Source organism: Melopsittacus undulatus, chromosome Z (assembly GCF_012275295.1).
Source record: "Melopsittacus undulatus isolate bMelUnd1 chromosome Z, bMelUnd1.mat.Z, whole genome shotgun sequence".
Classification (NCBI taxonomy): domain Eukaryota; kingdom Metazoa; phylum Chordata; class Aves; order Psittaciformes; family Psittaculidae; genus Melopsittacus; species Melopsittacus undulatus.
In genome coordinates, this window is record NC_047557.1 from 71,128,463 (window position 1) to 71,153,465 (window position 25,003).

The 25,003-nt window shown below is 38.6% G+C and overlaps 1 protein-coding gene across 8 annotated transcripts in view; it reads right to left on the minus strand.

Annotated features, from left to right (window-relative positions):
- PAM (peptidylglycine alpha-amidating monooxygenase) overlaps positions 1-25,003 on the minus strand; it is a 137,028-nt gene that overhangs the window by 106,256 nt on the left and 5,769 nt on the right. The window contains exon 1 of one of the 8 annotated variants that reach the window (XM_034072768.1): positions 24,278-24,296. The exons of the other annotated variants lie outside the window; for them this stretch is intronic. The gene's annotated coding sequence lies outside the window, so the exon portion shown is untranslated. Of the gene's footprint in view, positions 1-24,277; positions 24,297-25,003 lie in introns of those variants that run through there. 8 annotated transcript variants of the gene reach the window in all.

Consider the following 25,003-nt stretch of genomic DNA (forward strand, 5'->3'; position numbering starts at 1 on the left):
CCCAACTCATGGCTGCAACAGAGTCCATTTACATTTAAATATAGCTGGTATTCACTGTTAGTACCGGTACAGGCAAAGACAGAAGTATTTATGTTTGTATGGAAAGCTTTCATTTACTTTTCTTGAATAAGCTCACTTACTGTGTTTATTCAAGAAAGATGAATAGGTTACACTTTCTATGATTAAGCTTTATCTTCAAAATGACAGTTACAGTGACATGACAAACTTTGTTTTGAAACTTTCCTCTTTTTGAAGCATTTGATTTGTTCTTCTGCATATATAACTTAACTTGCAAATCACTTCTGTAAGTATTGGTTCACTTTGGCCCAATGAAAAAAGCCAAATGCAAACAGAAATTCGTTTAATGAAAACAATTTACAAACACATGAAAATTGTACACCTGTATACACTGGTGTAAGCTCCACTTGCATGTAATCCAGATACGCTCTTCCCCCCCCCCCCCCCCCCCCCAAAATCTTCACTGCTAAAACAGTTCTTGGCTCAAATACTATTTTTATTCCTTATATTTAGGATCATAATCTTGTTTGCATTTAAGTTCACCATTAACCTTCTCAACTTCATGAACAGCTAGCTGCATCAGACAACCAACATACATATGCAACTTGAAATATCTTTCTTTATTCACATAATACAGAACTAAGAAAATGAATTTCAATGGAAAAATGACAAAATCCTCAGACTTAGGTCTTCTGTCAGAGCTTTTAGGAAGAGAAATTATGAGGGGATCCTCAGTCTTAATTTCCTCTGGACAATGACATAAAACTTCTGACATTGAACCAAAAGAGTGTCAAAGCTCTGATTATAGAACCCTCCAGGCTAGTTGTATTGGTTTTTTTTCCCCTCCAAATCTTGGAAAACAACATTAAAATAATTAAAATTCTAAGTAGTTAAATATAGTTCCTATAGTTAAATATTTTACTCCTGAACATTTTATGCATCTGGTCCTTACTTGCTAGGTAAACTTCTGGATTAAAACAGAAAAGATGCACAACACCTAAAGCCATAAGACAGGGTAGTACACTGCGACTAATACAAGACTGCATTTAGTACATAAACAGTCTTTAAAAAAAAAAAAAAGAAAAAAAAAAAGAATGTAAAGGTTAATGGGCATCAGCACTGGAAAGGGAGCTAGCTTCTTGAGTTTACCTAAAACACTCATCTTCTCTATCTCAACATCCAAATAGCTAGGCAGTCAAGCAAAGAAAAACACAGCACATACATTTTTGCACTATAAAGTAAAAAATTCTCAGTCTACATGAACTGAAAAATATCCAAATAAATTACAATACTGTCACTAAACCATTATTTTCATTCTTCTAATGCACCATGTCTGTCGTGATTAGTAGCATTTCCACATCTCATGTGTAGCATTAGACTGCTTAAGAGTCTTACCCGTCAGTGAATAGTAAGCAATTTGCTTATAAAACATCAATAGAAGGCCCCATTTGCAAAAAAAAGATTCAATGAACTCTAAACAAACCAATGGCCATTATGTTCAGAAAACATAAAATCAAACAGGTAAAGGGTATACTTATGCCTAGTGCATCCTTAACAGGGGTGAAGAGGAAGGAGGGATAGACTGATGAGCTGGTACAAAACAATGTCTTAAAGTAGAATTTCCTGCAGCACCAAACTCTGCTTTACATATTTGTTTCCAGTCACACTCAGAGTTCTTACTTCATTCCTGACCCCTATCCCAAAATTGTTTTAATCTTTAGTATTAAATACATGGATTGCTTTATAAGAACCCTGCAGAGTTTTCAGGGTGGAGAAATTAAAATAAACCCAAAATGAAGCTACAAGGCATTAAAAGACAGCTTTAAAAAGGACACCTTCCATAGTTCTGCAGCTTAGCTCTGCAGGGTTGGTGTCACTGGTTTAGGATGTTCTTCTGTTGGGTTGGGGTTTTTTTGTAAAAGACAGAATCAGACACTTTACATACTGGGCACTGCTATAAGCAATGCAGAAAACAGACTGAAAGAAGGAAAAAAAATCCAAATAGTTAACAGCTCAGTATCTCAGGCTTACAAATAAACTTAAGATTTCAAGGCCAAAATGTGCAGGAGTCCTCTGGGTGTCTCATAATACCAGTTCCTTCACTGTTTTATTCCATTATTATGGTTTTCCACTGCTTAAGGTAAATAAGCAAACCTCTGCTTTCCTTAAGTGTAACAGCAGATTCCAATCAGAACTTACACTTCCTTACATAAACAAAATTGTATACAGAATAGCTGCATGAGTGTACACACATCCACCATTCTACTATTCACATAAGGAACAAAAGGAAAGGTAATGGGAGTTTGAGGTTAATTTTTGCTGTTGATTTAATTAAAAAAAAGAATGCTTGAACATAATAATGCTCTCTTACTATGAATAAAAGGAAATCAGGGAATTTTAATCTGTATAATCCCCCTCTAATTACTTAACAAGCCAATTTTTAACTTCAGGAATTTTTAGTTTGCCATCTTTTCATATTTCTGAAAATTACCTAGACTTTGCCAAGTTCAAATTACAGAAGCTATGCAATTGGTTCAGCTAAAAACCACTTTAGTGAACAATGCAACAGAGGATAAAAAAAAGCAACACTGGTGCCTCACAGTGTAAGGATACATAAAAATTATTAAATGTGAAGCCAAAGCCACTTACCTTCCAGCCCCCTGAATTCCTAAGATTACTCTGGATAATAGAGCATATGGAGAGATGCTCATGATCTTTAGCGAGGGATGAATCATCTTCATGTAGGCGCTGTGAATAGCCCCTGTATGCATACTGACATCATCAGTAAAGACTTAGAGGCAGAGGATACTATGGTAACCATGCAAGGTGCTGAGAGAGAGAAGCCTTTAATTGCTTTAACAACTTCCTAAGGCTCCTACTACTGGGTTTCCATTCGCTCAGAGGGAAAGACTGTCACAGAGCTAATGAGTGTGACACTGTGCAGAAGAAAACCCACTGAATCTATTAATTGTGATGTGACTTTTTAAATGACAAGTGTCATAGCTTGATTCCATTACCAAAATTTTTTGACATCTGCAAGATCTACCAGGAGTCACAGGTCATGAAGTAACACTGTCAGGTAGCAATTTTGTAAGCATTTGTTTTCTCTATTTGCATGCCTTGATACTACCACAGAGATGTTATCTTCAAGTCATGCATAGCTGTAAGTAGAAAGTGCTCTTCTGCACCAGAGGGTCAAAGATTGATCAAAACACAATCTAAAGCCTTAATAGTAAGGCTCAGGCACAGCATGAGCTGACATACTGTGAAAAAAGGTACTTATCCTCATATCATAACTCTCTGAACTTCAATACTATCTGCAAATATATTGCCCATGAATGACAAAGCTCAAGTAAGTATTATCACCATTGACATGATATGGCCGAAAGATAGCTGGATAAGAAGTTTTGACTAAGCTTTCCAGAAAATTGCAGTACTGTATCTTCATTTTACATACAGACAGCTCAGCTGGGGTTTATGGTTGGTTTTTTGGTTGTTGTTGGTTTTTTTTTCCTTTTCAAAACTAAACAATAACCACATGACTAACTTCTCAATCAGAATTACACAAAACCAAAATGGAAGCACAGGCGATGAAGGGGAAAAAGGACAAGAGAAATCTCCAAGTCACCTTGGTTTCAGTTTTTCATTACAACAAGCTTGGGGTTTTAATTCTTAACTTTGATTGGGTTATTGTGAGGTCAGTTTCAGAGCTGTATCACAAATATGAAACAAATTGGACAACAACACTGCAGACACTCCAGTTTTGAGTTTTCTAGGCACCGAAGTTCCCCTTAGTGGTCATTTTCCCAGGTAATGATCTGCCTGAGCAGTATGTTTAATTAACAGTCCTTCTTTTACAATTATACTATTGCCACAGAAAAGACAGAGTCAACTATTCTATGTAGTGGGTTTGCAAGTTAGAATCCTGAAAGCAATTTCTTTTTTGCCTTAAAGGTCTGATTATCAGGTAATCTTTGACAGTTTCTATTCCTCCCCTCCCCACAACTGTTAAGATACTTAAAAAACAAAGCAAAACAAAACTCCAGACCAACATCAAAAAAGCCCCCAAACCAACCAAACCCCGAAGGTGGTCCTCAATGTATCAATACATTAAATTTTGCAGTATTAAAGCTACAGTGCTTTTATTTATCTCTATGATACTTAGAAGTCTAAAAGTTTCATTGGAAAACTCATTCCATAGTAAAAAAAAACAACCCAAACCAAAACAAAAAAAAACCAGAACAAACCACTTCATACAATATTTCATTACACAAATTCTTTAACACCATAGGTGAGATAGTTCTGTATCTGTGAGGAAAGAGCATCGTGTACCAGGCTGAACTGTAGAGTCAGCAGCCTGACCTCCTTATGAACCACTGTATTGAGCACAAGGGGCTGATTAAAATGAGCACAGTTCTGTTCAGACTGCAGCCTGCTGATGCTGAAATACCTATTTCTTTCTATTTAGAAAAAAAAATTCTATTTCTTTCTAATCCTTCTACACAGGAAGCTGATGTCAGCTTCTACCAGCACACAGAGAATCTTGACACAGGTAGTTAAGATTTCCACAATTTGGGGTATCTAGAAGAGCTGCTGTGAAATGGTTCATTAATACATGAAACAATCAAACCCTTGCAAAGAACCTTCACTTTCCAGTCTGGTTGAAAATTCTGATCTTGAGCTAGTAATTAAGAAGACGACTAAACACTACTGGACCAGACACTTCCACAGTTAGTTGTCATTCAACATGGTGGCGTTTTTTTGTTTGCCCCTTTTTTTTTTGTTTTATAAAGCAGACTTTATGGCCCCTTTTTTAGCTACTAGTGCAAAATGCTTCACATACTTCACATATAAAGACTGCTTTTCATAGCTAACTTTCTGTGTGTACACCTGGTTTCAAAACCATCAACTGGTATTCCTTTCCATCACAATCTCTGCTGCTTTATTCATATAATGATATGCATGCTTTAAGGAATAGGAAAGGTAGAGAACAGAAGTAAAAAAGAATTGGAGAATTATCTTTATGATAAAGTTATATATACAACTCAGCTAAATTCACTCTTAACTGCAAAAATCTAGAAAGCCATAACTAGGGTTTTTTTTTGTTGCTTCTCTGTTGAGACAGGTAGGTCTCCAGAGGACACTATCAGCACTCATCTATGTGGATGGGTAGATAGTTAAATAGCAGATCAGTAAAAGCAAAGAATTTTAGCCACACTATTCCTTCCAACTCCACCTTTAGAGATTGATGTAACAAGCTAGACAGTCCTTCTTAGGAAGTCCAAAAGCCAAAAGGGCCACAGCAGCATGAACAGAGAAACTTCTTCTAAAGCTAGAGTGTGAAAGATACAAAGATGTTTACCACCTCCAATTCATTCTCAAGATAATTAAAAAAAAAAAAAGAACTGAAACACTAATCTCATGACTACAAAGTTAAAAAAGTAGTTAAAAATAATAAAAATCAAAACGTATCCAATCTTAAATTGCTAGGTGACACATGCAGCTTTCAAAGTGCCATTTTTCCAAAACACCTTTCCCACAGTCTTCTTTCTGCTTTGGGAAGAGGAAGAACAGACACCATCTGGCATGTCAAGCAAATTATATCCATCCCCTCAGAGGACGCAATAATAGATAAATCTAATAAATCCATCACCTCAGACATCTTGATTTAGTAGCTAAATGTTTTTTCCAACTAGAATCACATACGAAACTATTTTTTGGGCAAATTCAACAACTTCCTCTTTCATCTCAAGCTAACTCATTTGACCACTTTAAAAACTAAGTAAAAATAAAGCCTAGCCTATTCATTCCTTGAACAGTAACTTGATTTCGTATGCCAAGTTGATATTGTCAGCCAAGCAGGTGTGCACATACAATATGCCTTTTGGAATACCGGCAGAAATCCAACCAATTTAGATCATATATACCTATCAATAACGGTGGTAAGGAGTTAGGAAATGCCAAATGACAACTCTGTATGCTTCTTAGAGTCTTCATTTGAGTTGCACAAAGGTTTCAAGAAAGTCAAAAGAAAATAATAAAATATCAGCACGCATTAGAATGGAATTGTAAATAACCATGCAAGCACAGCACACATTCTTTCTTGAGCTCAAAACATCAAGTACAAAAATATAAAGGTTGGTATGCAGAAGAGCAGTCTTGACATCATTTTTGCAGACACATGTAATGGTTTCCTTATATGCCTAAGCTCTTAAAACTATTATGATAAGACTCCTTAATCTTTCAAGAATCTCATTTCTACAGAAACAGAATGAAAGACTGCTCAAGCAATCATGACAACATAGTCTGAATTCCTGCTCTTACAAAGAGACATTCCGAGCTACTTACTTCCATGTCTTGCACAGATTTTTTTTCTCCACCCACAATTTTTGCAAATGAGATCAAGAACACACACAGAGAATTCACCAGTTTCCCAGAACTTTTGCAGGAACTTTTACCCCAATTTTTATCCATGCTGAAATCTGGGTATAAGAAATTTAAATTGATAACTGTTAAAACAAGTAGGTACAGGACAAGCTTTGTAAGAGGTACCACTTTATAAAGTAATGATCATCTACCACATTTACAATATTTCTGAAAATAATCAGATGAGTATTTGTCAAAGCAATAATTTGTAAATTGGTATTACACACAAAAATACACTATTAGTATGATGGACTATAAGGGACAATTAATACCAAACACAATTAGAAAATATTTTTATTAGGTGGTCGTTGTGGTTTATTTCATATATGTACACCTCCAACTGAAGGCTTTCTTTAATTTTCTGCAGTGATATATTGCCAAAACAGAGCTACAGTTGTTATCACCACCAACACTAATGTTAAAATAGAGGCAAAGTACTCTCAAGCAGCAACTCCTTCCACTATAGCATCAGATCCTGAATGTGGTCATGTAACAAAGCTACACACATAAATAATATACAGCTAATACAAGCCAAGCAAAGTATTTTAATCACTTCATGGCGTTCTATTATCAAACCTATGCAAATCTGGCTCTTATGTGGCACTAGTCCTGCTTCAACCATATTATGGACTGGGTAGGCTTTCAGCATTAATAGCAGAGTGCTAAGACAACTGTATTTTTCCAGACATATCTGCATGACAAACATCTTCAGCAATGTCGTAATGCTGGGGGAGGAGCCCACCATATGCACATACTTCTGGAATTCTGGAATGACCACCACCAACCTTTTCAGGGACAGTCTTCAAGGAAAAGGAAGGAGGGGAGGAGGCTGCACAGCTCTGTTCTCAACAGGTGACTATGCCTGTCTTCAGATACACAAACCTTTTCCCGTTATTCACCTGAAATACATCCTGATTTTCAAAGCCTGTGCATCACTTTAATTAGGGTTCAGAATTGAGCAACTCCCACTTGTGCAAATTTGCTTTATGTAATACACACAGATTAACTCCAAAATTGAAAATCAGAAAGAGACAGGATTACGCTACTGCTTTTAAAATAGTTACCACATAATGCATTTACAAACAGCATGTACCTAGGCACTTACATTCATACATTCACGTTTGGAAAAATGTTAGAAAGATGCTCAGTACATTGCTCCTACAGTTCAAGCATAGCTCCAAAGATAAAGGTCTACATACAGCACTGTACCATAATATCCACCCGCTTGTAAATATGGATCTTTGAAACACACAAGCAGGTTTTTTTGTAGAAAACTAATCTTCTCCTAACTCTACTTCTTTAAAGGGACATCACTGCACACAAGAATATCTACTTGTATTTGTAAGGGTGGAACAGTTCATGACACCCTTTTTGAGAGCAAAAAATGAGCACTTGCCAACACTGCTGTCTCTCCTGTTCAAACTTCATTAGATCTTACATTCTGCATTTCAGACAAGAATTCCAAAGTAAATCCCAATTTTCCATCATTGAAAATTACATTAGTCTTGCTCTGTCCAGCTGCTCCTCACAGAGACACTGAAAGACATATTAACCTCCTTCCACCCCCTTAGGTTTACATATCCATGTTTAATTACCAGATTATCTTCTGCAGCTCTGCCAACAGAATAACAGAGCTTTTAATTCAATTCCTATAGCAAAAATTCCCTGCTTTGCCCTAAAACAGGGTCATTCCTCACTCCTTAACTGCAACTATTTCTTTAGTGCTTTCCTGACATGAGAGCTGACTAAGAGGAGAGATCAGCTAACTGCTTGAAAGAACCAAACACCAATCCTTTTAAATTCCTCATTCCACTTCACGGTCCTGCAGTAACTTTAACAACACACTTCAAGAAACATCTTGAGTTTACACTGCTTCCATATGTCCAAAAGATCTCAGTGACACATGCATACCTTGTTTTCTCGAGTCAGGAATTCATCTCTAGAACAACCCTTCCACAATCACTACATTTGAAGATGCCTCTAGCTTTTATTACAGCAAAACGAGTTACAAAAACAACCTCAGCCTGCTCATGGCGCAAGACGAAATTATTTGCCATAGATGCCAGCCTCAAACTCTACCACTGTTAGACAAACACAAGAGCCACAGTCCCAAATTAAATTAGTCATTTTTCCAGATAAGCAATTCCCAACTGAACAGAAAAGTAAGAAAATTTAACATTGTGACTACAATCTCTCTCCTGTAACCACAAGGAGTCTGAGAGAGGGGCACATAAGAAGGATTAGAATACTTGACTTCATTTTCATTCCAAAGTGATTTACGGTTTCATGGCAATTTACAACTGCCAAACCTCCACACTGACTATTCTGCAGATAGAATGTATTATTTCTGTGTTTTCCACTAGCTACTGTCTAGCTTTTACCAGAAATATAAAAAGTAAATTTTGACCCAGGAACATTTAATATTTGATTAGGACAAGAGAATGCCTTGCAGAACATCGAGTAAGTAAGATGAGCAAGGCAAGTTGCATTCACTATATCAGCTCAGATGAGACAGACTTCATAGTGAAATGAGTACCTTACACTGCTGCTTGTTCTTCAGTCTTAGTCCTATAGGTGAGCAAATAAAGATTACGGTGGAAGGTTTATTTTTATTTCAAGATGAAGTGGCCAAATTTATTGCAAAGCAACAGACATGCTTGATTTAGTCAATTAAAATACAGGATTTGTATCATGAATAGTGAAATGAGAGGTATAGCAATGATCTTCACAAAGATAAAGTATCTGCATTATAGATTGTGAAATTAGAGTTACAGAACTTATATTTGCAAAACAATTACAAGAACAGTATCTAGAGCTGTAAATGTTTTCTCCAAGGTTCCACATAAAAACAAGGAAAGCACAAATGTGAAAAACAAACAAAAAAAAACAAACCAAAAAAATAGAATCCATTGCCACTGCATCATGTTTTATTACTGATTTATTTCTTTGTCCTATGCATAAGACATGTATATAAGCATAAAGAACGCAAATGTGTAACTCCTTGCCACAGTACAAAAGATGTAGGAAATTGCTTCTGATGAGGATTTGTCATTTAAGTGGAACTTGCTTTGCCAGTATGTAGAAAACAAAAAGTAAACATAATCAGAGGAAAGATTTCTTTAGAGTAAATTGGAAAGACCTAAGAGAAGCAGGGCTTTAACACGCATTCAAACAAAACACCTTTTTGCTTACCTGAATGTAAATAAACCTATTAAAAGACTCCCTTAATGTATTAGTTTTCCTTTAAACCCAACAACAAAACTCCCACACAGTTATATTCTAAATCTGTATCTAGTGGTAATTTATTTAATTCTTGTCCTTAACACCAGTGTAAATAGAAACAAAATATTCCCTGTAACAATCAGTTTGAGTCTCACCAACAAAGAACAAAGGGCTTTAACAAAACGGTAAACAACAGATATGACCCTCAAGATTATCAGGAATCACTGACTGACTGGAAAAGAAAACAATCAGCTAACTAAACATGCAAGAAGAGATAGCAGATCTAATTGAATAAATTGTATTTTGGTTTTGGTTTAGAGAAGAATAGCACTGTTGGGTAGCACTACCCAACAACTGATGGAGTCTTCCCATAATGCCTAAGCAGAGACAGAACTTCACATAACATGCTCTCATTAGCTCCCAGTGACGAAAATGCTTGAGGCTTTCCTTCAAGTAGCATGTACCATGCTCACACCCAAATCATCTCACACCAGGAAGTTGAAGCATTTATATTTGAGAGCCGATGCTGCTGTGACAACACACCACTTAAGGGAGGCCCAAAATCACAGGCTACTTTCCATGTAGCTGGTACACTTGGTCTAAAAAATTAAAACAAAGAAATACTACACATATATGCATTAAAATTTCAGCAAAACCAGAGGAATTAAGGGACAGTTTGACACAGCTCACCATAACTTACAGAAAATAAACTGACGTAGAATTTTATACAAATGAATACTTCGTGTCAAAAGTGTCACAGTATGCTCCTACTAGGTGCACTGTTCTTCAAGTCCATAGTGCAGCATGATTGCTATGTATTTTACATTAAGTGTTGAAGCTTCATTATTCTGCCAATCAGTAAGTTATTCTTCTAAATGCAGATACATGACGGGCTTCACTTATAAAAGAAAGCTGTGGCTTACAAGTGAGTTAATGACAGTCACCAATCTGCCAGACCTAATCCTATCTGATATTATGTAATTAAGGTGAGACAATCTAATTTTCCCTAATCCTTTAATCCTCTGTTGAAAGAAGGAAGCAACTAGGGAATAACTAAAGTTACAACTGTGTATATTTAAGATCTACTACAGACACCTCAAAGATTAACATCAAAGAAAATAAAAAATAGCTGACCGCTCATACACAGCAAGGCAAATGGCCTTCAAAAATTCAGATATGGAAGATAATTGCTTTTAAAATTAGAATTAAGTCTTCTCCTACCATTAAGATGGTAGGACAAAGCCTGTCCTACCATCCCTTTTCAGGAAGCTATGTTAAATCAAAGACAGAATTCCAGTTTGCAATAGCATTTGCTCTAATTGGGCTCAGACGACATCCTTAAGTATGGCACAAAGCTCGTCTGAAAATAAAGAGCAGGCAAGGAGCCTGTTTACACAGGTATTGGTGTCAAAATATAGCTGAGGGAGCTGCAGGGGCTGAAGTAACTGCCCATCCACCTGTCCAGTGCATGTGCCTTCACCTAAACATCACATTTTCATTAGAAGCATATTCTTTGCCTGTAGATCAGCAGGAGACTGAGACACAGAACAAACTACTCCAAGGCAGATGGCTGACTGCAGCTGCACTCTCCCACATATTAGATGAAAGCTACTGCAGAGCAGGAAGTGATACTGCTATAACAGCAGAAGCAACCACCACTGAAATAAACAAAGCCCACTGAACTACTGCATAAAATGCTTTATGTTGGCTTAGAGGCAAATAAAGAACCTTACTTAAAGCAAGCTCTTGGCCTCTTTTTATGTTAGAAAATGAGAAGACATGTACTAAGGATCACCAGATTATCACATCCCAGGTAAAGACAACAGAGGGCAAGTCTAGACTAAGGAAGACATACCCTTGATCACCTCAGGGAACATGTAAAACAACTGGACATACATAAATCCATGGGCTCTGATGGATGCACCCATGAGTGGTGAGGAAGCATACATGGTCCTTGGCAAGCTGCTCTGGGTGGTCCTGGCTAAGCAGGGCAGCTGGACAAAATAACAGAATAAGGTCACCAAGTGGTAATTTCTGCTCTTGGTGACTACTATCCCTTCAGAAAACAAAAAATTCCCACAACACTACCTAACTTCAAATAAAACTAATAACCAGATACTGTAAAGCTTGACAAAAATCTTGCCTCACTGATCAATTTCAGGGACACAAGTCTAAGCATTTAGTCATTACTAGTAACTGAATATATATTATAATTGAAAACAGATCATCTATTCATTTCATTTACATGCACATACAGAGTAACTCAAAAAACTTTTCCTAAGAAAACTACCATGGTTGTATGTCAGTCAAGTTATTCCATCTTACTTCCCATCTCTCAAGACAAGACACAGATGGTGATCTTCATGATTTGAAGATCATCCAAGAAAAAGCTTTTATGCTTACTGAAAACCACAATAATTACAGGGAGGTAGAGTCCTGTTATGAATGTACAGCTACTCAGCACTGATCCAACAGAATAAATCTCACCTATCACCAGAAAATATATTCCATTATTTGGAAATACCTGCTCCTGAAAGCACCTAATAAGAACACAAATTCAAACATTCCGGTCTGTCTGAATAAAGAAGATTTCAACAGTGGCCTTCTAAATTTCAATAAAGCACTAACTCCATATTGATTTTCTAAGCTCAGCTCCTTCATTAAAAAAAAAAAAGTACTCAGTATTAAATGAAAACACTGCATGACAGAAGTAAATTAAGTCCAAAAGAGGGCACAGAATTAATGACTTATAAACAGAACAGAAATATGAGACAACAAACACTACAGAAAAGAGCCAAGTAAAGGTAAACAGCTGTTTTGAATTAGCATTTTTAAGAAAATAACTATGAAGCTGAGAGCTAATTCTAGAATTCTCAAAAAAATTAGAGGGAACCCCCCCCCAAAAAAAAAAAAAAATCAAAACATGCCAAACATGTGAGATTATCCTCCAGTAATAGTGTTTGTTCATAAATACTTGTTCTAAATGGAACTGGAACAAAATAAACCCAAGAAGACCACAAGTACCAGCCATAACAGATCTAATATTCTTGTACTTGTGTGCAGTGTTGTCAAAACAGTACTTCTAACCTCCCCAGACATGAAAGTTTTTGACACAATAAGGTCAGGTTACAGAACCATTTATCTAAACTAGAAGCAGGAAATTTATCTTTCCCTTTATTTCCCTCCTCCCCCAACTTTCTTACCATTGTAACAGAGAAGAAATACCCAAATTTCAGATCAGAGACTGCCTGACTAGGGTGAGGGAGAAAGAAATTAATGGGAATAATTTTGAGGAAATTATGGTCTACACTGAAAGTCAGTTAGCTGATGAAAGGAAAAAAAATAGAGACCAGCTAAACAGTGATAGAACAAGACAGAGTAGAACTCATCCTGGGGAAAAGACAACAGAGAGTATGAATCTGGAGTCACAATGTGTCCAGGAGAGGCAGACAGCTCTGCCCACAGCCAGGAGGGTCCATTAACGTGCATCTCAGCAGCATCAAGGTAGCTTTAATCCATGGTTATGCCTTCTTATGGCACATGCATTTATCAATCAAGATCACCAACAAACCTACAGATAATATCTTACAGCTGAAGCTGGGAACAACCCAAGGAACACAAACCCTGAGAAGCTTCCATATTATATTTCGTAGTGAATACAAATCCTTCAAAAAGCACTTAAGTATAACAAGATTATCATTTATGTATTTTGCAAATGTATTTAGTACAAATGTGTCCCCTAAATGGATAGTCAGTTCAGAAGCTGAACAGAAGAGGTCAAATAGAGTAGCTAAATAATGATAACACTATTTATAGCAGCAAAAACCAGCAAATTGCCTGAAGATGACAGGAAATTGCACTTATGCAAATAAAGATACTTGGGTTTGAGTTTAATTAAATCATTAATCCTTTCTGTTTGCCAGTTATTTTCAGAGAACACTTCAGCTTGACATTACAAGAGCACTGTATGTGCAATATGTTACACAAGCCATCTTCAACACTTTGACATTGCTTCTATTTTCATAAAAAAAATACTTAGGTTGCAGTTTGTGAAGCTTTTTTCTTTTTGTTGAAGCTTATTTTCCAATGCAAACTCATTTCAAAACCATCTTGACACCACTTTATTCTTTTACTCCTTGCTGTCATACAGGATACTGAAAAAAAAAAACAAATGTGCTATGCTGTGATGCATTAGGAGGAAGATCTCACAAAACTAATAAAATCAATGGATTATGCTTACCTAAGGCCAGCTGCTTCAAATTCATGTTGTTAGGCTCTAACACAAAACACTACAGAACACTGACAACCTCATGTAGTGGCACTTTCCTCATTCAAAAACAATACCTCTGGCTCTCCATGGGGAGTATGATAAAAGCCACAGCGCAGATTTAAAGCCCCAGTGCAGATTTGCTAAGATGTCTAAGCACCAATGTCGGCTTGAGAGCACTTGCTTAATATTGCTACACTGTGATGATGCCTTATTTTACTTTATTTTTGAGTTATAATACCAAGGCCACTGTTCTTACACTAGTATTTTTTAAATTTTAATTTATATGATTCACGTGTTAGAGATGGCAATAAAGGAAGCACTTGCAATGAAAACTGACTTCCCCAAAGAGTTACACTGGGTCTGTTACATCAGCTTCCCACCTAGTCACAGTTTCTGGATCTAGAGCTAGGCTATTTCAAAAATAAACTGTGAAGTGAAAAAGTAACAAATACAAGTTGATGTTTCATACATCTTACTGAAGCTTAAGACTGCAGAACACAATACAGTAAGAACAAAACACTCACATAATGAATCCACTGAGAACATCAGCAAGTTTTCTACTACTTTATTATATAACAAGTGCGAGGACTGATGTAGTGATTATTTACTCCCAGGCAGCAAAGCAGGATGAAGACAAACCTCAGGACAAGCCAGAGCATAGCCTTGGAGAGACCAAACAACTGAACATTTCCACAGATCAAAGATCCTCTCCCATAATCAAGCAGTGGTCTAAGAATAAGCACAGACATCTGAGGAAAGCTATGTGACTTCAAAGCACGTTTTCCAAAATAGATTTGTTTCTGATCAATCCAAACCATGTGTGCAATTAATTTCTGAACCAGCAGCTACTGCAAGAAATAGTCACAAGTGACCAAATGATCAGACAGCTCCTTGCCACATTAGTTAACTATGGAATACCTTTCACTAGCAGGCAAAAAGACCATAAGGCACAGTATCAAAAAAATCATTGCTGTAACTCATAAATGAGACCCACAAGGTTATCACAATGGCAAAGTATATCCAAGCTGATCAGAGTTTTGCAAGCAGCCAGAAACTGTTCCAATTCCTTAACATGTTGCTGGCTTGTATGACCAAGTACACCATTTTCCTTCCAGTCTAATTAGATTAAAAAAACAACTAAGGCAAGTCAAAGAACTGAATTGATCACCAATTCACAACACATGCTTACTGTTTCCACTGATACGTATCATGAGTTCAACAACAATAAATGAATCAATATAATAATATAGATAATGTGTTACTGCATTATCTGTATTATCCTCTCACATCCTTAGTAATAAAAGGCCAAGTGTCACAAGACACTAGGACTAATGTTAGAAGACGAAACTCTACATCAGAGATGTCTTTTGAAGACCACATAAAAACAGCAATAGGCCTCTAAATGCAGCTCTCTAGAAAAGCTTTCTCTTTGCCACAAGCAAAATAGAAGATATGGGAGCTATTCACGTTGTTTAATTTCTTCAGAAGATGACATGGACCACATTAGATAAAAGAAGTTAAAAACAAGCAATGAGCATTCTATATCCCACGGAAGGGGGAAAAGCTGATACCAAACTTTTCAGGATAGAAGCAATCAAATAAAAAAAACTGAGGCAATCAAATAAAAAAAACCTTTTGTTTGATTAACTCTTTTCAGAAAGAAAGCTGAGGAAGTTTCACTGCAACATGCTCTTTTCTTGATACCTGGTCATTACTTATGGTGCTTCAGGTCATACACAGTCTCAGCTTTACCACCATACAACAGCATTGTACAAATACCCATTATGTGCACTTCTGCTTTCAAAAGTGGTATGGCTATGAACCTGAAAATGACCTCTTTTTTACATGAAAAACAAGTCAGCTCTGAAATGTTTTATTTACTCATCTCCTCTTTAAACTCTGTCCCAGTCATTTCACATTCAACAAACCATAATATGTACTGGTAGACCTGTGGAAGACGCTGCAATTCAGGGCTTGGTAATCTTGGGCAAGCCATGTATGCTACATTAGGCCTTGTACTTAAGACTTGGGAAGCCCCAGTGTCAGTAGGGGTAGCTACAGCAAGAGAATCTGCTGGGGTGTCCCCTGCCAGACTATGATGCATGATGATGGACATCACGAAACACACAACCCTCCTGCTTGTCAGGGGAAGATACACTGGATACGCTCTGCAGATATATTGTCTGCAACAGGAAAAAAAAGTTAACCAAAAGGAGACGTTTTTACTTTTACTCCAGCCTGGAGTCTCAAAAGACAAAATTGACAGGAAACTGCCTTCTATTTATGGGAAAAAACACAAACAAGAAAAAAAAATAGACCACAAAAAGAAATCAGGACTGTGGATGGACTGATTACACCCTCTGCTTTCCCATTCAGCAGAGAAGGAGAAAGTACACCAGGGCCAACTAATCACCCTAGGCTGGCAGCTTCCATAAAAGCCCCATATCAATTGACTAGATTTGGATATTCCCTCCCAAGGTGCAGTGGGTGGCTGGAGTCCCATAGGGAGGAAACAAACCTTATATTCCACTGACAGTTGAAACAAGGGGAACACAAAATCACAAAAAGGAATTTATAAACCTTTAGAATTAGTTTTAAGCAATGTTAAGTTCAATGGCTTTGTAACAGGAGCAGTGGAAAATTGCTGAGGTGCATAATACGTAGAAAAAATAGAGTACAGATAGAGAACATACTGGCACAAGATAAATCGTTATAGTTGATGTGGTCTTAAGAAAAACAGTCTAGAAACACAGGACGCAGGGATAAGGAGTATCTGGGAATAGCAGGTGTCCAGGATAGGCTACGGGTAAACTAGCGGATAAGTAGGAGGATAGGAGGATTATTATGTCTCTGGTGCTAACGAACCAATTAAACTGGTATAAGCATCTACTGCACCTGCTTCAAAGGCTGCCAGAAGTGATGAAGATTGTTGGAAGAAGTAAACGACCCTCAGAGACCACCACCACAATTCTGTACTTCTGGAAAGTGATGTAATCCATACGTAGCCTCATGAATATGTATGTATGCCCAGGGACTATATAAGGATGGCTTGTGTAGCAATAGAGAGACATACATTAGGAGGAGCTATCCCCCGTGTCTCCCAGCGCCGCAATAAAGAATACCTGCTTGTCAGCTTGAAAACTTTGTTGGCAAGTTTGTTCCTGGAGTTTTCTCCGAATCACAGTACACCAGAGCAGTCGTAACTGTCAGCAGGTAACGCTTCTAATGATTACAGGACCCAACTCTATATATGGAAAAATCCCCAAACTGATTAAAATTAATCGGGGGGGGAGGGGGGGAAGAACCTGCTTGTTAATATCTTTATAATTACAGCTGGGTTCCTATGTGCTTTCTATAGCAAATGTGTAGGCAGCTGATGTACATGAATAAATCACGGGACATGACTTGTTGGCAGGCAAAACTTTGATAACGGGGCAAATATTCAGTTACATTTCCTGCTTTTGGAGCCTCCCTCAGAACAGGTTACATCCAAACAATACAGGCTGCCCAGAGGCTACATAGAGATCACCCAGATGATTACAGCTATTAGAGGCAGGAGTTATTCTGAGCCTATGCCCCCTCTTCAACAGCCGCAGTGAAAGTGCCTAACAGTTCCCAGAAAATGACAGCTAATTAATGATCACTACACACTCCAAGCTTCAGTGTCCCCATACTATCACTCTCCTCCAGCAAGCTCTATCTGAAGCTGTGGCATTCTGCATGGAATGCAGTGAAGGTTTTGTCATTCCAGCTGCTAAATGAAACACGGGAGCAACCTGCACAATTATGCTGGGATCAGCAGTATACCTTCACAGTACTGCCCCAGAAGCATTCACACACCCCCACAATTTGCCATGGGCTTGTAGACTAGTGTTTGGAAGATTTTAATACTTCCCCACACTGTAAATGGATCAGTTATGCTGATGATGTTATATGTGGTGGTCGCACTGAATCAGAAAGTGAGGGAAACACTAAGTAACATTACTGAGACAAAGCAAAATCATGGTTGGGAAATTAACCCCAAGAAAGTTCACAGAGTTGCCACAGAAGTGAAAATTGGAAGGATAATCTGGTAGGGAGTTTGCAGAATGATGCAAAAGTAAGCTGAACAAACCTTTATATGGCAGAAATGCAGAGCAAAGCAGAAACAACGAAGATTACTAGTCTTTGCAGGTTCCTGAGGGAATTTATACTTGGCCCAGATATTAAGATCATTATGTAATATAGTAAGAAAAGCAAAAAAGACCAGTTCTTTCCAGAAGAAAATGTAAGTACTGCCTTTGAACAAGCAAAGAAAGCAGCTCCCCATGCAGCCGTTTAGGATAAAAATTAGCCAATAAACCTTTTAAGCTCGAAGCCCCAGTACTGGATGAGAAATGGCTTTGCGGAGACTTTGGCAGCAAGGTGACAGGTGGCATATTCCGTGAGGCTTCTGGTCTTAGAGGCTGCCTCCATAAACACAAAACTACAACAGCTCTGGACTGCTTATTCAGCCCTAGCTGAAACATAAAGAATCACCCATGAGACCAAGATTACTGACAGCAGGGCTCCCAGTTTTACAGTGGGCACTGTCAAATAATGGTTGGACTTGATGACCTTAAAAATCTTTTTCAACCTAGTTGGTTCTGTGATTGTTCTATGCAATTACTTCAGACTGTAAACTGGGGAGGTGCAACGGACTAGCACTGTGAAATTGAAATGGTGCATTTCTATGCTTACATCCACCAGCACACACAAAGTAAGGGCCTTATGAAAGAAAACAGCACAAATTGGCCTCGTTAATACAGTGTGCCTCTGCCACCTTATCTGCCAGCATCCTGGGCACAGCAGGCTTCACCATATGAAAAATTAACCCAACAGCTTAATGCGTGGCTCACCAATGGGTCAACAAGATATGTGAAAGAAAAACTGCAGCGGAAGCGGCTGCATTTGAAAGAGCTGGGCAAACCTTCCTAATCTACCATGGGAAGGGTATGTCAAACAAGCAGTATGTCAAACTGGTGGGTGCAGCTATGGTGCTGGAGAAACCACCAGCTTCAGAAATCTTTATACTGACTCCTAGGTGGTATCTAAGGGTCTCACACCATGGGCTGGTAAAATGACAAACAGATGACTGGACAATACATGGTAAATCTCCCTGGAAGCAAGATTTGGTAAAAATCAGAAAGCAAGTGCAAGCCCAATGTGCTCTGGTGAGACATGCAGATGTCTCATGTGAGCCAGAGTAGGAATATGATGCTGCCGATGATCAGTCTGCTAAGGCACATTATTTCCCCAACATCCTCCAATAAGGAAGCGTTAGTGAAGTGGGCTCCAAAGAAGTCAGGTTATTCAGGAATTGTTCCTACTTACAAATGGGGACAAAATAGATGCATTCCTTGCTCCAAAAAGCCATTCAAAATGCATTTTAGGAATACCAGATCTCCACCTTAACAGAAGCAAGAAAACTACTACAACAGCACTGCAGAAAGACAAAGTACTGGATGGTCCCAGGCCACACCTCACAGACACCACAATGGGCCACTTAAAAGATGCCACAGTTTGCAGTAAATACCAGGGATGGCAGGTACATGTACAACCATCTGGCTGTACTGCCCACTCCCCATGCCAACCAGAAGGCCAGTAGGAAGGACCTTCACTTTTTAAGCCAATGGTTACGCACTCCCATTTATATTACATCAGATGGTGGCTGTCATTTCCAGGACAAATGGTCTGGCAGTAGGCTGGTGAAAACCAGGTAGCATGGGTTTATTATGTATCTCATCAGCCTTGTGGAGACAGTTTAGTAGAACATCCTAGTGCCTTACCTAAAATACAGTTGTGAATTCTTCCACCCACACTGTGGTGCAATTGGCCAACAGTGCTGGCACCAGCATCAATAAATCTAAATTGCAGGGGAGGAGTCCAGGGTTACACCACTGACAAACTACTGTTAGCCCACCACCATACAGGAACATCACCAGACAGGAACACCACTACCGGACTCCTGTCTGCAACTGAAGAGGGGCGCACCTGAGCAGTGGGTGGACAATCTTGCTTACAGTTTTCCCTGCCAAGATACCATCCCAGGTTCTGGGGACTACATTCTTAATTTTAGGACACTTAGACAATACTCCTTAACATGTTCTGCAACATGTATTTCATTAAAAGCTGTGGTTTCCATCTGTTCTGCTGAGGGCAGATGGGACATCCTCCCCAGGAAGTCTCAGCACAGCACCTCTCTGCAGAGACATAGCAGCACCTTGCACATCACAGTGATATACAGTCCCACCTTCCTGGCCTGTTTCGGGGTGCCAACGGAAGCTCTGGTGGGAACCATAAGGCAAATATTTAGGAAATGCCAGTGTGTGAAAAATGGGTGTGTGGAAAGATCCCCCATGCCATGGATTTTTTGCAGTAGGAAGCAGGGCAATGGTTTTAAACTAAAAGAGAAGAGATTCAGGCTGGATGTGAGGAAAAAAACTTTTATAGTGAGGGTGGCAAAACACTGGCACAGGTTGCCCAGAAAGGTGGTGAATGCACCATCCCTGGAGACACTCAAGGTGAGGCTGGATGTGGTTCTGGGCAACCTGATCTAGTTGGAGATGTCCTTGCTCATTGCAGGGGTTTGGACTAGGTGACCTCTGAAGGTCCCTTCCAACCCAAACTATTCTGTGATTCTACGACCACCCTTGCAGAGATTGCTTTATAACCACTGTTACATACTACTGACCTTCAGAAGACAGAGGTACAGCTTATTCTTATTAGCAGGAGTTACTATCTCTTTCATACAAACTATAATGTTAAAACATCTTTGGCATAAAAGAGTTATTAAGGTCCACTCCACAAAAGGAATAACCCATTGCCAGTACCATCACAGCTTGTGAATTTAGGGAAAATATGAAAGATAATTGTCGTTCCTGAGTAAATTATATGGGCAATTTCTCATGGGATCTAGAAGGCATTTTTACATAAATCACTTTGTCTTATTAACTAACAATTTAATCCCACTTCAGATATTGAGATAATAATTTAAAGAAACACATTTTCAGGCCTTCAGCGCTACTGTCAGCAAAATCAATCTCAAGCCATTTCTAGAGGTGTGCCCTTACCATGGTGCAGCAGGTAGACTCAGAACACCCAGATAAGCTTTCTCCTTCTCTGTGAACCTCCAGAATAGCCATTTAGCACACTGGCTTGGAGAACTGTTATTTTAACTAACCAGACTTAGTACCCAAGCATGTGTATTTTACAGTCTCTCATAACACTGTCACAGAGAAACTGGTGAAATATAGTCCAGAAAAACAGACAGTTAAGTGGACTAGCTGAACTGCTAGGCTGAAAGGGCTGTAATGATCAGTAACACAAAGTTCTCCCGTAGGCCACTCACTAGCAGTGTATCCCAGGAATGAATATTGACTCCCGTTCTGTTCAACATCTTCACTGATGACCCGAAGCACTGAAGGAAGGAGGAGTGGCCAATACACCAGAAAGTCATGCATATACAAGAACTATATACAAGGTCATATACAAGTCATGCATATACAAGGTCATATACAAGGACCTTGACAGGCTGGGGAAAGTGGCTGACACAAACCTCATGCAGTTTAACCAAGGCAAACACAATGTTCTGCATCTGGGAAGGGACAACCCCATGCACTAGGATGGGGGCTGGCCAACTGGGAAGTAGTTTTGCAGTAAAGGCCATGGTGGAAAAAGTGAACAGGAGCCAGCAGTGTGGACTCGTGGCAAAGGCAGTCAAGGGCATCCTTGAAGAACAGCATGACCAGTAAAGTAGGTTGAGAGAGGCAATCCCTCAGCTTCCAGCTAGGGCTGACAAGGCCACACCTAGCGTGTTGTTGTCCAGTTCAGGGCAACCCAGTACAAGAGAGACATGGACACACTGGTGCAAGTACAGAAAAGGGCTACAAAGATGACTGAGGGACTAGATCATTCACCATACAAGGGAAGATGGGACTTTTTATAGACTGAATAAGAGGAAACTTGCTGGGGAGCAGGTAGAACCTTATCAATATGTATGAGATTGATAACATGGGGTGAAAGCATAGAACAGTGCCATACTCAGTGGTATCGACTGACAGGTAAGTGGCAATGGGCATAAGTTGAATCACAAGAAATTCTATCTGAAGAAAACACTTGATCATGAGGGTGGTCAAACATGGGAAAAGCCAGGCCAAAGCAACTGTGAAGTACCTCCATGGAGGTACTCAAAACCTGACTGATCAGGCTGTCCCAGGCACCCTGATCTAGCTGACCCTGCTTAACTAGGGGGTTGGGTTATATTACGTGACCTCCAAACGCTCCTTCCCATCTCAACCACCCTGTGATTCTATATTAACCTCACAGGAAAAAAGCTGAGTGAGACAGTCAAAGAAAAAACAAATATTAGTGAGCATGCTTTTACTGTCAAAAAGAAATTGCTCTTTAATTAACATTCTTGTAACTGCCACATGTAATAAAAGCTATATTATATAGGAATAACTTTTCTAGAAATAGCTAGGTTCTCTAAAATTAGGTATCACAGAAAGGGATTAACATGCTTGATCATTTTGTGATCAAAATATATTAATACTGTTGCAATACAAATGTCAGTAAACAAGCAGGGGGAAAAAGCAAGCTATCTGAAGTCAGGATATAAGAGATACATTAAAATCCACCAGAAATCCTTAATCTCTTCTATAATGAGATTGAGATTCTTAGTACAATGTAATCCATCTCCTTACCTCGAACTAAGGATACACCATGTTTGCAAAAGGAATTAAATGCAACTGAATTTAGCCAGTCTGAATATAAATAACCCATGGAAAACTAAAGAATACAGCACAGAAGTCTGTAATTACCTCCGATTTTAAAAAGAAATGCTAGCTCTCGTAATTTTTTTCTCTTGAAATGGACTGCTGTAAGCCTGCAAGGCTGACCTGATCAGTTTTCAAGTTCCTTTTCTTTATTCCTGAAAATACCTAGCTTTATGGCATACAAGCATGGTTCAAGGAAAAAGAACTCTATGAAAGGAAGCCAATGTGTAAAGCAAATTAATCACTGGCACTCCAGAACCAAAAGAAGTCCCAAAGCAGCAGCACTGGTTTCGTAGACAAAACACCAGACTACAACCAACTTCAGCACCTGCACAGATGTAAAGGTGTAGCTTTACACAGAGTTGACTCAACCAGGAAGGGGTACACAGAGGAATCATAGATGAAAGATGCTAATCTGCTTCTAAATTAAAAGGCTATGGCTTCCTGGAAAGACGTGGATGAAGAATTTAAGTATAATCATGTATCACTGATGCTAGATTATGAATGCATATTAATGGACCTCACAAAACAAAGCAACTCTACTCAGTCATTCTTGATGTAGTCTTTACCTGTTAACAGAGACATAAGAAGTAACACATTTGCTGCACCACAGGTTAGATACACAGCCCATTCCAGCCTGTCTTTTCTGTCTTCTCCTCTCTTCTACCCCACTTCACATTAGCCTGATCTTCAGTTTTCCAGTTTTTCTTTTAAGGTTTTTGGTCAATAGCTCACATAAGCCACACTCCTCCAATCCCAGTTGTCTAACTCCTTACCTGATCCACATCTGCATCAGTTCACCCCCAGACTTCACAGAATTTCTCTTCTCTCCTAGCTGTACATCCCACTGGCACATGGTTCCAACAGTATCTACATATGCCACATTTCTCTGCCAACTGGCTTTCTACAGCAGACTCACCTTCTGTCCTCTTCTCCTTGGTTCACCTACTTTTCCTCAAGTTCTCTTTCAATCTCAGCTTCTTGATTCTCTATTGGCTTTACAGCAAAGCAACACCTCAACCCTGACATAGAAGACTTTACCACCACTTAATAATTTGTCAACATTATATGCTACACACATCAGAAACTTACTGTGGGAAGTATCAGACAGCTTTTTCAAGATATAACAAAGGAGTTCTGTAAGGATGGTGAGGCAGTGGAACAAGCTGCTCAAAGAAGGGGTAAATGCTCCATCCCTGACAGTGTTCAAGGCCAGGCTGGACAGAGCCTTAGGCGGCATGGTCTAGTGTGAGGCTTCCCTGTCCATGGCAGGGGGATTGGAACTAGATGGATGTTAAGATCCTTTCCAACTGTAAACACCCTGACTCTGTGATCAATATCCTGTAGTTTAGAAATGAATCTTGGAGTTACTTCTGCTTAACATCTGCATACCTGTACATGAATTCATTTTAGTTTCACTGGACACACTTTTAATAAAACAGAATCAGAAGGAGAAATGGAACAGATTCTGAAATAAAGAATAATTAAGAGACAAAGGGAAATGAAAAAATGAGTGACAGAAGAAACAAAATATGAATTTACTTACACTATCTTGGCAGATTACACTATCTTTCTTTGATGAAACAGAAAATCCTTCCATCAGACAAAAGAAAATGCAGCAGACCTGTCAGGGTGGCAGAATTTGGTATATTTTCACCCATCCTACAGCATGGAAAATTACTAAACATGAAGTAACTGGATTAGAAGATGTTAAAGAAAAAAAAACTGTATGAATGATTAAACAAAGACAAATGTGACTAGCATTGAAATGAGTGAAGTGACAGTTTCATAAAATAGGAGTGTTTCAAAAATGTAGCCTTAGCATTTGCGTAAAGGAAATCGGCACAAAATATTGGAGAGAAGCTGTAGAATCTGCTGAAGCAAGGCTGAAGAGGTACTACTCATTCACAGGAAAATCACAATGCCTTAAGAAAGAAATAGGTAATTTTGACAATCAAATCAACAAAACTATCTTTTTGTTTGTTTCTTTTTTATTTCTGCTTTTATGTCAAGCACTTCAGGACTGTCTGCTCTTAGCTACCAGTTCATCAGCTGGAAAGATCTGTTAGGTGATTACATGATCACCGCTACTGTAATGTGCTCAAAATAACAATCAACAATAAAAAAGTGATTTTAAGGTGGTGTATTTAGTAATTTCAACTTTCCTCCATTACAGATCTGCTTTTATTAGTGTCACTGTCTCCATGTGCAACACCAAGTATAGTCCCACTCAACACGTACAAGAAAGGTTTGTTCAAACTGTAAGCAGCAG